The sequence below is a fragment of the Narcine bancroftii genome, chromosome 2, assembly GCF_036971445.1.
Source record: "Narcine bancroftii isolate sNarBan1 chromosome 2, sNarBan1.hap1, whole genome shotgun sequence".
Taxonomy (NCBI): domain Eukaryota; kingdom Metazoa; phylum Chordata; class Chondrichthyes; order Torpediniformes; family Narcinidae; genus Narcine; species Narcine bancroftii.
Window position 1 is genome coordinate 333,985,359 of NC_091470.1, and position 6,000 is coordinate 333,991,358.

Genomic DNA, 6,000 nt, shown 5'->3' on the forward strand with positions numbered 1-6,000 from the left:
GAAACCGTGCACATAACGAGTCAATTAGGTACGATTAAAACAGTGGTGTTCAAACTTTTTCTTCCCACCCACATACCATATTAAGCAATCCCTTACTAATCAGAGAACCTATGTGAGTGCATAGTGAGTGGAAAGAAAAAGCTTGATGCTGTTTGATCTGTTGAGGTTCCTCCAGCAGATTGTGTTTAGTCCAGTAGTTCTCAACCTTTTTCATCAAGTCACTAGCAGCCCGAAATGATGACCATTCTTTTTTTCTCCCACTGACGCTGGTCAACCCGTTGATAGTCTATGGATGCTGATCAGGTATAAAAATTGATGAAAACATGCCCTGATGAATGATTTGCTTCAAAGCCGCAAATTTTACCTACATCTAATATCCTCATTCAGTGCTGATTTTTAAAAAAAAAACAAGCTGGTGGTGGAATTCATCTTGCTGACCAGCAACAAGTTCTGGTATTATCTTCATCTAAACGCAATACAGACCACTAACGAACAACAGGGATGCCATTAACCCCTCATTTATGAACTGGAAATGTTCCAAGTAACTGGAGAATCACATGGATCCACCCATTATTATTCTTGATTACTTACAAGATGATGAAGCAACAGGAAATTTTCCTTCAGGTAAGAACTTGCACGAAGTGTGTCCATTTTCATGTGCATTTCTCAAATTTGGGACTTTGCAAAATGCTTTACAGCTATTTGTTGGCACTGTTAAAAGGTCAGAAACAGTACAGAAATCTTACACACACGATGTTGAATTGGACCAGGTTTTTTTTTTGTTGCTGATATAGGCTTTGTGATAAATATCGACAAGGGAATGATACTCCTTTCCTCTTTGAAATGATGCCATGAAATCTTTCACATCCATCTGACAGAGCTTCCATCTTTCAGGGAATCAAAAGCTGCAGTAGCTGATTTGAAGTGAGCACAGTGTCCTTTGTAACCCCGGTGTCACTGTTTACACTGCTAGCTCTGTAGTAGCAGGGCTCATCCTTGTTCAATCGATGACATTTCACTTTTATTTCTGGTGCTGATGGAGGTGGTGGATTCCTGCCAAGAGGCGGTGTGTGCAGACATTCACAGATTCACTTCATGTTAACAGCAAATCTGATGACTTCTAGCCCTGTCTAAGACTTGTCAGTAAAAATGTGGCCATAAACTATGGCGGCATGCTTGCCCTACATTCCTTACTTCTTTCTTCCCCAGAACTAGAAGCCAACATACATACTATTGCTGCAGGTAACACCACAATTTCACAACCTCCACTAAACAAGGCCAAAAGCAAATTGCAACAAAAGGATGTACGATTTGCTAACCTCTCAGTGTTTAGTTACCCTTTCTGATAATGACTTGTAACCTTTTACTGAATATTTCCAACCCAGAGATCCTCCTCTTATTGATCTCTCCATTAACGTACAGAAAATAAAGTTCTTTAAAACTGCCAACTGGCAGAAATCCATCAGCTTCATCAGTGCAAGAATCAGTGAGGGGTAGCTAATTAGTCACTAGGCCCTTACAAGCAAGAAAAATGCCTGACTGTAAAGGCACAGGTTCTCCGCCCTTATGCCTAGAGACTTACCTTTCTGAATGCACCGTGGTTGGCTCCAAGGCACTGAAACCAACCCTTCACGGGGAAGGATAATCGGTGGAATGCTGTGCTCCACCGCCTGGCTTGAATATACAGCCACTTGCAGCGGCTGGTTAGGGTTGGGCTGATGACAGCCTGTGACCCATCTCTCCACTCATCCCTCTCCCTCCATGACCCCCTTAAAGCAGGGACGGCAGGTGGAAGCTGTCAGCCAGAAGGGGCCAGTGGGAGTCATCAGGGCAGTTGGAGCTAATGGGAGCTGTCAGGGCAGTGGAGGCTGGTGGGAGCCATCAGGGGGCGGCTGGTGTGGGCTGTAATAGCCTCATCAGGCCGCTTTTGCTTTTGGGGCTGCTCTCAGCGACTCAAAGCACAGCAGAGCAATGGCCATCTTCCCTACCCATAATTCCCCATGCAGCTGGAACTGTTCTGGGAAATGCAGAGTGGTTTCCAGCTGAATGGAAGATTATGGGTACGGAAGACGGCCATTGCTTGGAAATGTATTTATGTCGGGTGGTGCTACGGTGCCAGTTGCCCTGCCTCCATCAGATCCAGAAGGCGCTAGGAGGTGCGCTCAATATGAATGCAATGCAGGGGCAGCCTTTTAGGGCTGGTCTATGAAAGGTAAGTTTTAAATTTTCCCTCTGCACTTGTAGCCGGCCTCCAGGCGGAGGCCTGGCATGAAATTACCTATTGACAACAAGGTTCAGGTTCTGGCAGCAGTGGTTCTAGTTTCAATTTCAGATTATATTCTGTTTAGGCTTCCTTACTAAAACATATGCAGCTCACCCATTACTTCTCTCTCAGATGCACAGCAATATATTTTCCAAAGAGAGTCAATGGAGAAGGATCTCTGCAAGTCTCACCTTCCACCTCTGTCTTCAAGTAGCAGGCTAAATGTCCTGATACCAATCTCCCTGCCAATGTGCATTGATAGAACATAGAACATGTTCTGAACATCATGGTAGAAGCCCTTCAATGCGCAATGTCCTCTGTCCAATATAAACCTATTCCAGCAACAATCTAACCCTCATTTCCTTCTCAGCCCCTGAACCTCTATTTTCCTTACAACCATATTCTTATCTGAGTCTTTTAAATGTGCCTACTGTATCAGCCCCTGGCAATGTACTCCCACCACTCTCTGCTTAAAAAAGAACAGTCTCCAACATATCCCCTAAACTTTCTCTTCTTGCCTTAGATGTATCTCCTCTGGTATTTGCCATTTCCACCTTCAGAAAAAGTGTTGGCTGTCCAGTCTATCCATGCCTTTCATAATCTTATACATCCGTATTATGTCACCTCCCATCTTCTGTCACTCCAAAGGGAAGAGCTCCAGCTTGCTCAATCTTTCCTTATAAAACACATTTTTCATTCTAGCCAGTATCCTAGTAAATCCCTTCTGTACCATCTCCTAAGCTTCTATATCCTTGATGTAGTGGCACAACCAGAAATTAACACAGTACTCTGAGTTTGGTCTAACAAGAGGGCAGCATGGTTAGTGTAGAGGTTAGCACAACGCTGTCACAGCGCAGCAATCAGGACCAGAGTTCAAATCCCATGCTGTCTATAAGGAGCTTGTATGTTCTCTTCATATTTGCATGGGTTTACTTCAGGTGCTCCCACCCTCCCACCCTTCAAAATGTACTGGGGGATTTGTAGGCTAACTAGGTGTGATTCAACAGCATGGGAAAGGGCCAATTACCGTGCTGTATGTCTAAATTTAAATTTAAAAAAATGTTTTATAGATCTGTAACATTTCCTGGTTGCTATTCAACTTAATCCCGTCTAATAAAGGCCAGCACCCCATGTGCCTTCTTGTTCACGCAATAAACTTGTGCAGAAACTTTGAGGGAACTATGGACTCAAACCCCAACATCCCTCTGCTCAACCTCACTGCTAAGAATCCAGCCATTAACCATGTACTCCATATTGAAGTTCAATCTTCTGGAGTGTAGGGAAAAGTCAACCAAAGTGGCAGTATCTTGGAGCAATGGAATTCTATTGAAGCCTGGAAATGAAGATGCACAATTATTCCCTCTGCCATACCGTTCATGGTAGTCATTAAAAAAAACTAGTTTGATGCCAAGAAAAACTCCAAATGATAATTATTCCATCTAATATTCTGACAATGAATCAGCATCAAGCCTGTCAGTAAATAATAATCATTTTTAGTAGTTTGGGAGGGGGCATTCTTGCATTGGCAAATAGGTGATGACCTTTTAAGTCAGAAGAGTGGAAGTAATATGAAAATCACAAAAAAAACCCTGCAGATGTTGGAAATCTGAAATAAAATCAGAAAAATTTGAAATACACTCAGTAAGTCAGGATGCATCTATAGAAAAATCACCATCCCAGGGAGTACAATCCAAATTCCAATGACCATCTTGGTGAAAAAAAAATGTTTCCTCAGGTCCCTGGAAATCCCCTGCTAAGATTATAGTGCAAAGATTAAATGACCTGATTAAGGTTTCATTCAAATGCATGAATATAATAGTTGCATTTGATCCACATCTTTCCAATGATATTCATTCTCTAAACTGATGATCTGAGAGAGAGGAAGTGTGGCATGCCTGTCTCCCTGAGTGTTATATCAGTGCCAGCCCACACATGCAGCCCAGCTCCATTCAGTCATTCTAATGGGGTTTCTGACCTCCATTAAAATGGTACCTTGAGATAAGAATGTTTATCTTTATTTAAATGTAATTTCTGACATTAATTAATTAATAGAAAATTCACATGCTTCTTAAATAATGTAAGAAGCTCAGCTAGGATTCCAATCATGAACTGATGTTTTGGAGAGCTGCTTTTATCTGCAACAATGACTAGTGAGAAACCTAGAGTCTGTGACCCGATTCCACTTTGGTTGCAGGAACTCAGTGAACACCAGTGGCTGGAAGAATGTGCAGTCTGGTCAAAAATCAGATATTGAGAAAATAGTCTGATACCTCATCGTCAGGGAAGTCATCAACCGTGATCGAGCTAGTGTCATAACACATTTAGAGGCTGACTACATGTAATGTGGAAGATATGTGCTTGAGGCACATGGGAGATTAACCCATTTGAAGACACCAAGCCTACCAATTAGAAACAGGAGTAGTCCACTTGACCATTAAACCTGCTCCACCATTCAACAAGAAGATGGCTGATCTAATCGTAGCACCAATTTGACATTTTAATCCACCTGTGGTATTCTTTCATTGAAAATCCATCTAACTGCCTTAAATATAATCAAAGATGACATTTCTAATCCACATGAAAATAAAATCCCAAATGCTCATGGTTCAACAAGGGGAAAAATAATCATCTCTACTCTTATAGGGTGATTCCTTATTGCTAAACAATGACTTGAGAGCAGGCCGTGATAATAAAAGAGGAAAGAATCTGGGCAAGAGCTGAGAGGTAATAGGATAGGGGATGTTAGATGTGGAGAGATGGGTAGCAGGAGAAAGTATTGGTGGGGAAAGAAAAGTTAGAGGGGGAAATGCATGTTTCCAAGAGGAGGTGAAGAAAGTGAAATCAAATGGAGTTGGGGTTACCTAAAATTAGAGAAATCTATGTTCATGCCGCTAGGTTTAAGACTTTCCTGGAGGGATACGATGCTGTTCCTCAAGTTTATGTTTGACTTCATCCTAACATACCGATGGGGGAAGTTTAAATATTTGGCTACAGGAACCACAAGTTTAGACCCACAAACAAAGTGTAGATATTAAGTGAAGCAGTTACCGAAGAGGCTATTCTGAGTACAAGTCTTGCACTTTCCACGGTTACAAGGGTAAGTGTCTTAGAGAACGGAAGAGTGGGTTGGGATGAAAGAGCGGATTTGGGAGCCTATTGATTTATCTCTATGATAAGTGGATAGGGCTGAAGAGGGAAAGATGTGGCAGGAGGTGGGATGGTGCTGAACTTGACAGAAATACTGGAGGATAATATGTTGGATGTAGCAGCATCCAACTTGTCCCTACACCTCCTCTCTTACTCTATCCAAGGCCACAAACAGATCTTCCAGATGAGATAGAGCTTTCCATGCACCTCGTCCAACCTGGTCTTCTACATTTGATGTATTCACTATAGGCTCCACTATCCTGGTCAGTCCAAACACAGACTGATTGATTGCTTTGCCCAACACGCGCACTATTTTTGTAGGTTAGAACTTGAGCTTTCAGTAGCCGATGACATCAATGCCCCAAAACATTCCTACAGGGACATGTCTGTTCTTGGCCTCTGCCATTGTCGGGTTGAGGCTTAAACGTAAACCTGAGGAACAAAACATCATATTCTTCCTGGACAGTCTTAAACCTAAAGGCATGAACATTGATTTTCTAATTTTAGATAACTCTACCCTCAACTGATTCCACAGTTTCCAATATCTTCTTCACGGCACCAAATAAAAATCCCCCCTCTAACTTTTATGA